Raw genomic sequence first — 12,102 nt, 5'->3', positions numbered from 1 at the left:
AATGAACTTTCTCTTTTTCCTTAAATCAGCATTGCAACCTTCTGTCTTAAGATAAAATATTTTAAATCTAAATATTTAACAGAATAAGGAGATATCACTAATAAATTTAATTACGAGAGTACACTAAGTAATACGAAGTACATCGCACATAATCTTATTATTAACTTCCTAGTAATGATAGGAGACAAGACTTGAAACTTAAGGCTTTTATAAGATTCAGGAGTAGTAGTTAACTCTTGCGAGTGACATGTTTCTGCACTATCTTCTCAAACGTGAATCAGTTTTATCAAAAACGGCTCAGGAGATTCTGCTTATATTTCATAAATAAATATTTAAATCCAATAACCCAAGAATAATGTGTAAAACAAATTCTTATATAAAAGTATGCAGGAAAGGTAATTTCCTGTTAGGGCTGTTTCTCTCTCTCTCTAATGGGGCGTTTACAGTTGGTCGATTTAGTCGCACGGCTAAATCGACTCGCTGCATTTGCGACTAAATCGAAGCAACTAGGCCGAATCAGATCGATGGATGTGTTCAATTGTTTCAACCGAAATTGAATGTTGCTTGTCGACTCGCTCTCCTCTGGTCGATTCGAAATCGACTGGCAATTTTAAAGATGTCCAAGCAAAAAGTAATTGGTACAATTTACGGCGTTATAGCAGAAGAAAATAGAATCGACCACAGAAAATAGAACGTCTTTCATTTCAGTTGCTAGTCGATTAGTCGCTTTCGATCAACAAGCGATTAAGTTGAAGTCCTGTTTACACGGTCGATTAAGTTGAAAGTGACGTCAATTCAACTGAATCGAACGCAAATCGACTAAGTGTAAACGCCCCATAATACGGCATGCGATTTTATTGATACTTCCTTCAACTTGCAGAAATAACTCTGTTTGGGATAGCGATACATCAAGTTTACGTGAGGTAAAAGGAGTAAATTCTACCCGATGTTGCACGTTTGAACATGCTCATACAAAATAATTTTCCAGTGAAACCTACCGAATAAATTATTCGATTTTATTAAAATGTGTGTACAGTTATCTTCTTTATCGCATTCAAACAAACCTCACTTGTTGCGATTGAAAATAGTAGGGTAAACGGGAACAAACACCCCAGACTTTTGGATTTCCACATTTTAAATAATATAATAAGAAAATAATTTTCTGTGAAGACATTCGCCAAAATTGCTAGATTTTGACATAATAAATAGTATAGTTTGTTTATGGCTTAACAAACATCCCAATGCATGTAGCTAAATAAATGAAGGCCCCCTTATTCTCCCGATATTCTGAAAGTTATTTCCGCGATAACTTTCGTGAAAAGTATTCGCTTTTGAACAACGTAGTATATATATTGCTTGCGATTTAAATTAGTGAAGGATGGGGATAATCTAGGTAGGTCATCCCGCTGGCACTTGAAAGTCTCTTCAATGGTAACTTTCGTATATAAAAAAAAAGAAGTAATATGTGCATTGTAGTATATTATTTCTGATGCCTCAAATTTGCCACAATTTCCTTGAGTTTAAAATCAATCAAGAATGAAGAAGTTATTCTTTTGAACATGACTTTAAAATACATTTTGTGATGATAAATTATATTTTAAAAAAAGTCAAAACATCGGAATCACAAATAAGAATACAAAATCATATTCGATATTACGGCACTAAGGGGGTGGGGTCGAGCTGGGTAAGCCTCCCTCTCTAAGCCACTACCTCAAAGCATAATCATGGAACATTAAACTAAAAAAAAAAAAACACGTGTAAGAAGAAAATGGGCGATGCTTATAATAATAATAATAATAATAATAATAATAATAATAATAATAATAATAATAGTAGTATTAGAAGAAGTAGTAGTAGTATGAAAAATATTTCCTACTGTCTGCTACATTAATATTCGAGTGTAATTTAACATTTTAAAACTATTTTTTGGGGGGATTTCCAGGTGTTGGCGCCTTAAATTTGGATGTTTCTTCAAGAGATTATTCAGTGTGTTAGCACATCCTAGGCAAAATACTGCTGGTTAGAACATCCACATGAATTTATAACATGCGATATTGTCATTTATAAAATGTCACGGTAAATTATATGCTGTCTACTAGTAGGTTGTACTAAGTAGGCTACAACCTCGAGGCGCAATGTCAACTTCCCTTCACACTTTATCCAGGCTTAGGACTGGCAGTATAATGGTAGTGTATAAATTATTACCACTACATTGGCGTACTTAAAAGTTAAAAATTGCAGGGGAAATATACGTCCCTTTGTCATCATTCATTCAGTTTAACGTCCCACATTATGCCGGCTAGACCAAAGGAGATGGGGTGATTCCTTAAAATAACATTTTATGTTTTCGAAATCCACTTAAAGCTAGACCAAATGAGCACGTAAGAATTTTTATAGTAAGATGGAGAATAGGAATTAATTACCTTTGTGCATACCCATACGAAAAGTTCTGGCTACGTCTATAGATGGAAAGCCCTCCCAGCTGGTCTATGTCTAGCACGCGCCCTTTAGGTGGACGAGGCCCCGGGTTCGATTCCCGGCAGGAGATTATTGAATGATAGTGGTACGGATTCGACATTAAACTGTACGTCCAAGTCTCATATAGCCGCGCTGTGGAAAAAGGAGAAAAAGGCTTGAAAATTTTAAACTCAAGGAAATTGTGGCAAATTTGAGGCATCAGAAATAATATACTACAATGCACATATTACTTCTTTTTTTTATATACGAAAGTTACCATTGAAGAGACTTTCAAGTGCCAGCGGGATGACCTACCTAGATTATCCCCATTCTTCACTAATTTAAATCGCAAGCAATATATATACTACGTTGTTCAAAAGCGAATACTTTTCACGAAAGTTATCGCGGAAATAACTTTCAGAATATCGGGAGAATACGGGGGCCTTGATCTATTTAACTACATGCATTGGGATGTTTGTTAAGCCATTAATAAACTATACTCTTTATTATGTCAAAATCTAGCAATTTTGGCGAACGTCTTCACAGAAAATTATTTTATTATATTTAAAATATGGAAATCCAAAAGTCTGGGGTGTTTGTTCCCGTTTACCCTACTATTTTCAATCGCAACAAGTAAGGTTTGTTTGAATGCGATAAAGAAGATAACTGCACACATATTTTAATAAAATCGAATAATTTATTCGGTAGGTTTCACTGGAAAATTATTTTGTATGAGCATGTTCAAACGTGCAACATCGGGTAGAATTTACTCCTTTTACCTCACGTACACTTCATGTATTACAATCCCAAACAGAGTTATTTCTGCAAGTTGAAGGAAGTATCAATAAAATCGCATGCCGTATTAGAGAGAGAGAACAGCTCTAACAGGAAATTACCTTTCCCGCATATTTTTATATAAGAATTTGTTTTACACATTATTCTTGGGTTATTGGATTTAAATATTTATTTATGAAATATAAGCAGAATCTCCTGAGCCGTTTTTGATAAAACTGATTCACGTTTGAGAAGATAGTGCAGAAACATGTCACTCGCAAGAGTTAACTACTACTCCTGAATCTTATAAAAGCCTTAAGTTTCAAGTCTTGTCTCCTATCATTACTAGGAAGTTAATAATAAGATTATGTGCGATGTACTTCGTATTACTTAGTGTACTCTCGTAATTAAATTTATTAGTGATATCTCCTTATTCTGTTAAATATTTAGATTTAAAATATTTTATCTTAAGACAGAAGGTTGCAATGCTGATTTAAGGAAAAAGAGAAAGTTCATTCAACCATGAAACACCAATTGTTGAGAGATGTGAAATGCGATAATGGCTTGCTGAGGCTAGAAACCTGACTAATTATTGAGAGTGTATTTGAAGATCATGCAGATGATAACACGTCCCGTTCAGGAGCCGTTTACCCCTTTATAGAAATACAAGTACTCTTAATGCCAGTTTCATCAGCAACTAACCATTGTTCATGAGTTTTCTCGTTCCGAACAAAGACAGAAACGTGTAGGCCTTTTCCTGTACTGAGTTTGAAAGGATGCTGGTTTGACAATAAAATTTAGTTTCGTTTTATTGTTTAATGATGTTATTCGAACCAAAGTCATTTTTGAAGTCAGAAAGTCACATGGGCCTTCTTATATTTTGAAGTGGCGCCAGAGGTTTTGAAAAAAGGATTTCAGAATAAGTGGGGAAGGCTTGCCTTTCGACTGTACCGACGATATTGACAAATATTCCTGTCGTAATAATTCATTACTGGAAACCATTGGCGCCCGAAGAATTTTTAAGGGGGTCATCTCCTTGATTGCTATATTTCGCCTGATATTTAATATACGTAGTTTGCTATAATACACATATATTTTCGTGAGCAAGGGCGGCCGGGCCCCTTCCCCCTCCCTTCGGGCGCCCGTGGTTGAAACTAAGTAGTCGTTGTTTTAAGCAGTGTTTCTTCCAGACATGTTTTTGGGGTGCTGCCCCCTGGAACTCTAAGAGTACCCCCCACGGGGAGACCAAAATAATACATCTATAATAGAATAATACCAGCAGTACCCCCGGAATCCTAAATATACCCTTCCAGGAACATTTTTTCTGAAAGAAACACTGATTGGAAGATTGAAGTCGTGTTGTGTGTTGTGCTGATAACCAAACAAAAGTGGTTAAAAGCTGTAATTTTAACCACTTTGTATAACAGCTCCTTTTTGTGGGCCTCATCCGCTCTAGTGTTGCCACGAGACGAGACATTTCTCGTGTCTCGTCTCACGAGACTAGACAGCTTGAAGTCTTCTCTCGTCTCATCTCGTGGAAACACTACTTTCGACCATATGGGTTACTGCCTCGATCTTGGAAATGTCCTCGAAGGGATTGTGCTATGAATAACATATTTTATTCGAACTAATTGACTGACTCCGATGCAACATTGTTCCAATTTCGCCTATTCGCAATGTAATGGAATAGACAAACATACATTTATATGGTTACATGAAGGCGGTCCCGTGTTCGATTCCTAGTGGGGACACTCGGTCGAAAAATTTAAAAGTTTTTCAGGCCAGTCACCTTGAATGAGATTTTCCTTGGTTTTCCACATTCACACCAGGAAGATGCCAGGGTGATACCTCAGGTTTCAGATCACTTCCTTTCTTCCCCAATCCTTTCTTGCTTCCCTTTCCCCGGAAAGTGTGTTCGCCTAGAGACGTCATCCCTCGAACGTGACGGGTTAAACGGTCTCAGATGCCGAAAGCCCAGAAATCTAAATCCTAAATCCTAAATTTACAAAGTTACTTCTGGGAAACATTGTTCTTTCAAAATATATTTCTATATATTGATATTTATTATTATTAATTGCTTTCTTGCATCTTTCCTACATTATTCTAGATTAGTTACCATCGGTTAGTTTAGTCACATTATGTATAGTTAAATACGGTTACGTATGTTTATCGTTTCTTTTCTTTTTTTCAAAATACATTCCTATCTGATCACATGTATTGTTAATAATTTATTTGTTGCATTTTTTAATAATTTATTTCATACACACAACAGATAAAACAACTCATACATTTTAATTACACAGCACATAGTTCTTTGACATGGAGGAAAATCTCCTTTGGCTATAGGAGCATATAGTATTACCAATGGTGATTTCCCTCATCCCCCTTGTAATTCGCACATCGTCAACAGATATAGAACATTGTTGAACATTTCTTGAACCACTTCATCACACTCCTGGCCTTGTGACATGGTGCATTATTTTGTCGAAAAATGCCACTACCGTTGGGAAACATGGTCGTCATCAAGGGGTGTACGTAGTCTGCAAGCAGTGTGCGATACGCGTCGGCCGTCATGTGCCTTGCTCGAGCTATACTAGATACATGCTCACGTGTATGTCCCCAGAGCATTATTATTATTATTATTATTATTATTATTATTATTATTATTATTATTATTATTATTATTATTATTATTATTATTATTATTATTATTATTATTATATTTGAAGTACAATCAAATATAACGACATTAATTATTAGTTTTAATTAACGGAATTGAGCTGAAAATTAAATCTTGATTTCGAAAGATTAACCATTAAGTTTATGCGTTCGGTACCTTTCTAAAGTAATAAATACTGGAATTGGTTTCAAGGCTGTTTCTGACTGAATACTTTCTTCAAAATAATATTAAAAATTATAGAAAGATTTTCGACACATTCGAGTCGAGTCGAGATTTTTACGAAAAGTCTCGACTCGACTCGTGTCTCGGCTCGAAAATTAGAGTCAAGAAATAAATTTGTCTTGACTCGTCTCGAATTTTACAAAGTGTGTCAACTCGAATTTCAATCCAGATTCGAGACATGTCTCGACTCGTGCGCATCCCTAAATATTCATATTTTAAATGTGCAATACTACCTCGCGAAAAATGATCCCGAAGTTAATTTACCAGTCTACTTTTTTCTTGTTAGATTAGTGATCGTGGTTTAGGATAGATTATGTAAAGTCAGACATGGTTATGTATGTTTACACTTTCGTTTCTTTCTTTCAAAATGCATTCCTATCTGTTCCCATTTATTATTAATAATTTATTTCTTGCATTTATTAATAACTATCAGAAAAACCCATTATTCGCATGGTGGCTGTATTTGGAAGTCAACGCCTCTATAGTATCACCGTTGATTTCAGCGAGTGCGAAAACTTTGGATTTGACATTAATATCGGCCATTTTGGATTATTTTTACATGTCAGTCATCATCTCCGGTACACCGACCCTCAACTAAGGTGGGTTGATTTGGAAGTTAATGCAATCGGAGTTTCACCATTGATCTCAGCGACCGCCAAAACTTTGAATTCGACACTAATATCGGTTATCTTCTACTACTTTTACATGTCCCTGTAAACGTCTCCTGAGACTTCCTGGTTCGATTTAAAAAAAACGCTTCGTCTTGATCCGGAACCTGGGCCAAGGTACCCAAGATCAAAATTTGGTAACTCTCGGTCCTCTTGCCTGGTCTCCAGGCAGCACACAGATACATACATACAGACAGATAGACACACAAACAAACTTTTTATTTTATTTATATTAGATTAGGTGTATTTCAAACAGTGCTTCTTCCAGAAGTGTTTTGAGGGGTACTGCCCGCCCGGAGCTCTGAGAGTGCCCCCCGGAAGAGACCAAAATAATACGTCTATAATATAATAAAAGAATAGAAAGTTATCGATAGTGCCCCCGGAATACTAAGTGTGCCCCCCCGAAACATAGTTTCTGAAAGAAACACTGATTTCAAATACAACAGATAGAACCAACGGCGCCAACTTCTTTCCAAAATGTATGTGGGTGCATATAAATGACGGGACGAGTTATATGTTTTAGGGGAGTCTCGATTTTTTTTGATTGATTTCTTTTTAGTTAAAATCTTTTATGAACACTGTCATAAAGGGCTGTGCTGGGATAAAGTAAAATATACCGGTAATATAAGGATAAGTTGGGACTGTCCTAGCTCAGTCGGTAACACGGCTGACTTAAACGTAAAGAAACAGGTTGAAACCCGGGTTCAAGTTTAATTCCTGTAATGCATATTCCTAACATATATAATCGTGGTATTTAGTGTATATTTTCAACAACTTACATGATGCACAATGAGTGCAAGAGGCAGTGATATTATCAAACGTTACTAAAAGAAAATACTACATTCATACAAATTAAAATGAAAATATCATCATAAAAGAAAATAATTTTAATGGTATTGCAAAAAGAACTTGCAAGGATTTTGAAAATGAAATCTTTGAGTCTTGCGTCCCACGGTTATGCCGGTTAGGCTAAAGGAGACGGTGATGATGAGAGATGAATGAAATGGTGGAATGAAGAAAGTGGTAGGAAACGGGAGTGCCCCGAGAAAACCCACGAGCACGGTGTTTGTCCACCACAAGGTTCACTTGGCGGGGACTGTGGTCGAACCCGGGACCCCAAGCACCAGAGGTGAATGCTCTACCACTGAGCCACCGCGCCCCCTGCAAGGATTTTGTTGTGGACATAAAGTGACTAACTTAGTGTGTTTCTTGGTTGCCTTTGCAAAAACACATTTGAAAAAATCAATTATGTTTTAGAGGTTAGAAATTTTAGCTCCCATCTCTGTTTTAATTGTTTATTTTTTAATAGTGTCAAGCAAGAAATATTTATTTTATTATGTTTATTATGTTTCGAAACTAAAAATCTTGCCTGCAGCGCCCTGACAAGATTATTTGTGTGAGTGCTTTAACCAGGGAACACCAAGGAGGCGGCGCACATAGACAGAACAACCCCTAGCATTTCTTACACAGTACAACGTAGTTTGGCATATAACGTTGCTACTGTACTAGCGAGTTCCAGCTAGTTAAGCCTTTTATTAACAGCCGGAGGCAGCATTCTGTTATATCGTTGTAGTGAGTGGCGTGTTAAAATACTCCTAGTATCAGTTTTTTCATTGTTCGATTGACCTTGAAGGACCAACAAATGCCTTCCGAGGAATACAAGTTCCCTTTAATTCATGAAGTTAATATAGAAATGACCTTCAAACCTATGCTGTGCATAAATGCTGGAAGTCTTATAAAACGGTTTTATCCGTGTGTCTGTAGACCAGAGCCCTGCAAAGCCAGGCCCGAAGACGGCCCGGATGGATCTGTATTCTGTGTCCGTCTCGACCCGATCCGGCCCGAATCTCGAGCCGGGCAGAGAGTGGGCCGGGCTGTAACCGGGCCGGGCACAAACGGGCCGGACTCTAAACTGGCCAGGCACAAAGGAGCCGGGCTCTAAACGGGCCGGGCGTAACCAGCCTGAGAACAACCAAGTTGATAAATCAAGACAATCCTTCAATATGTAATGGAAAATGAGAAATATGTCGTCATAATATTGCACTGTCTATTTGTCCTTCTCAAATAGGAAAATCGTGTGAAAAGTTACCCAAGGTTTGTTTTCTATATCCCTATACTGTCTGTCTATTTGTTATTTGTGCTTGCTCTGTCCAGCCATGTTTATTATGCAATAATACAGCTCATGGACGTAAAAGTCTTATACTACACTCATTAATGCATTACAAGTAACAGAGAAGATATGTAAAACTTCTATACCGTATGTGATACTAATACTACAACTACTACTGCTAATACTATTATTACTATTGCGATTACGAATGCTAGTGCTAATTCCACTATTGCCGCCACTGCTACTACTGTTACTATTACAACTACTGCTACTACTTATTACTATACTAATACGACAGCGAATACCACTACTGCTATTACTAGTAATACGGAAACAAAACAATACAAATGAATCTTTGAGTTTTACGTCCCACAGTTATGCCGGCTAGGCTAAAGGAGACGGTGATGATGGTGGAATAAATGAAATGAAATGGTGGAATTAATAAAGTGGGAGGAAACGGGAGAAGGTCGAGAACCCCCACACACGGTGTTTGTCCACCACAAATTTCATTTGGCGAGACCTGGGATCGAACCAGGGACCCTATCCACCAGTGGTGAACGCTCAATCACTGAGCCACCGTTCCAGGAACACCTAATCCGCCCTGGCGTCTTGGTGATTTATTTTATCATAATATTTTGTTATGCTGCTGCCTTCATACCAAGAGGACCGCCATGTGCTCTCTCTGGTACTGCTAACAGTGACGGAGGAACTACCAGTGATTTTGTGACAAGGTATGAGTCAAAAGCAAAAAAACAGTGCCTCATTCTCGTTTGTTTTCTCCTCCTTTGTGGTGATATTCACGTAAACCCTGGCCCACCCTGTCCATATTACACTAATGCTTTCAATATATATTATCAAAATGTTCGTAGCATTAAAAACAAATTACTTGAGTGCTCATTGAACCTAGGTGAGATAAGGGAACTGGATTGTTTCGCAGTGACCGAATCGTGGCTGAATGAATCAGTGAACGACAGTGAAATTAGCTTTTCTAATAATTTCACCATTTATCGTAAAGACCGCATAACTCGTGGAGGTGGAGTGATGATTTGTGTAAATAATAAGTGGAAGAGCAAGAGAAGACTGGATCTCGAACGGGATTGTGAACTTATATGGGTGGTAGTATTTATTCCAAAGCGTCGTTCTGTGTTTATTGGATGCTTCTATAGGCCGCACAAGAACACCCCCCAGCACATCTTAGAAGCTTGTCATGACTCACTGTTGCATGCGTTGTCACACGGTGACGTCATCCTATTGGGTGATTTCAACCTTTCCATCACGTGGCAGGACAGCAAGCATGGAGTCGCTAAAGATGGAAACGACAGTTATTTCATGGACAATTTTATTCATGGACTTGGTCTAGGTCAACATAATATGCATAATACCCGCAATAATAGCAATCTTGACTACATTCTTTCTAACTTAGAACCTCGTTGTGTTGTCCCATGCAGAAATCTTTTTCCCTCGGATCACGATTCCTTGGATGTTTCTTTCGATTTCCTCCCCTCCACTACTACAAACCAGCCCCTCAAAAGTAGGTCACAACTTCTATGGAAGAAAGCCCCCTGGGGTGACATCTGCCGGGCTATTGAACTGTTTCCTTGGTGTTTGTTAGAGGTAGGAACTGTTGACGACGCTGTGGACTTATTTACATCCGTTGTCCACTCAGCCATAAAGGACTTTGTGCCGGTGAAAGCATCAAAATCGAACAGGTTTCCGGTCTGGTACGACAATGAACTTCGTGACCTTCTTAAAAACAAAAAGCTTGCCTGGACTCTATGGAAATCACATCCGAGTGACTACACATATAAAAACTTTGCTAGAATTAGAAGTCTTGCCAAGAAGATACAGCGACGTAAATATTTTGAATACATGGACTCAATTGGTGATTTTACTGTTAGTAACCCTAAAGTCTTTTGGTCTGTAATTAAATCTAGAACAAAATCTCCGGGCATACCGGCAACAATTCAAGATGAAAATACTGAAGCGAGTGATGATCAAAGACCAGACCTCTTCAATAACTACTTCTCCAAAACATTTACTTCCCTTTCCTCTACAACCCATCTCCCCCCTCTCCATCCCATCTGTTCGGACACCTTATCCATTCTCTCTACCACCCCGGGCGAAGTTCTGGCTCTCTTGCTATCGTTATCTCCACATAGATCACTTGGAGCTGATAAAATTAGTCCTCTCTTTCTCAACAAAACAGCTTCAGTTATTGCGGTTCCTTTATCTATCTTATTCAATAGATGCTTCAAAGAAGGGTATTATCCCACCAGTTGGAAACTGGCTCACGTGACCCCAATATATAAATCAGGACTTAAAGATCATGTATCCTCCTATAGGCCAATATCTCTTCTTTCTGTAATATCAATTATCTGCGAAAAAATAATTAAAGACAGGCTACTTAAATTCACCTCACCTTACATCTATAGTTCTCAGCACGGCTTTCTACCGAAAAGCTCAAGTCTCTCAAACTTAAGTACTCTTCTTTCCTGTGCAGTCAAATGTATGAATAACAATACTCAATTAGATGTTATCTACTTTGATCTCTCGAAGGCCTTTGATTCTGTCAGTCACATTCATCTTCTTCATAAACTCTCCAATAGATTTAATGTACATGGCAAATTTCTCTCTCTAATCACAAGCTACTTGAAGGACCGTAAACAGAGAGTTGTTCTTTCAGGGGCGACTTCTAACCCCCAACCCGTGATCTCAGGGGTGCCTCAGGGGAGTGTACTTGGGCCTCTACTGTTTGTCCTGTATATGGATGATCTCTACACGCACTTATCAGCTCAACCTAGTGGCCTTCTGCTTTTTGCTGACGATTGTAAGTTATACAGAGAAATATCGTGTCTCCAAGACACAATTGCTCTACAGGAAGACATAAATTACCTTACAGGCTGGTGTGAAATGTGGCACTTGAAACTCAACAGTAAGAAATGTGACAGTATTACTATTACTTTGAAAAAGTCTCCTGTTCCCTCCACATACCATATCAACGATTCCCCTATCACACATTCTGTTAGTCATAACGATCTTGGTGTCATCTTTGATTCAAAACTCACCTTCTCTGACCACATCTCCTCAATACTAAAGAATTCAATGCGCATGTTGGGACTTCTTTATCGATTCACCGAACTACGCACTGTTTCTTCATTAGCAACTTTTTATAAGACTTTAATAGCGCCCAA

Source organism: Thermobia domestica, chromosome 5, assembly GCF_964235325.1.
Source record: "Thermobia domestica chromosome 5, izTheDome1.hap1.1, whole genome shotgun sequence".
Taxonomy (NCBI): Eukaryota; Metazoa; Arthropoda; class Insecta; order Zygentoma; family Lepismatidae; genus Thermobia; species Thermobia domestica.
This window is presented reverse-complemented; position numbering follows the sequence as displayed.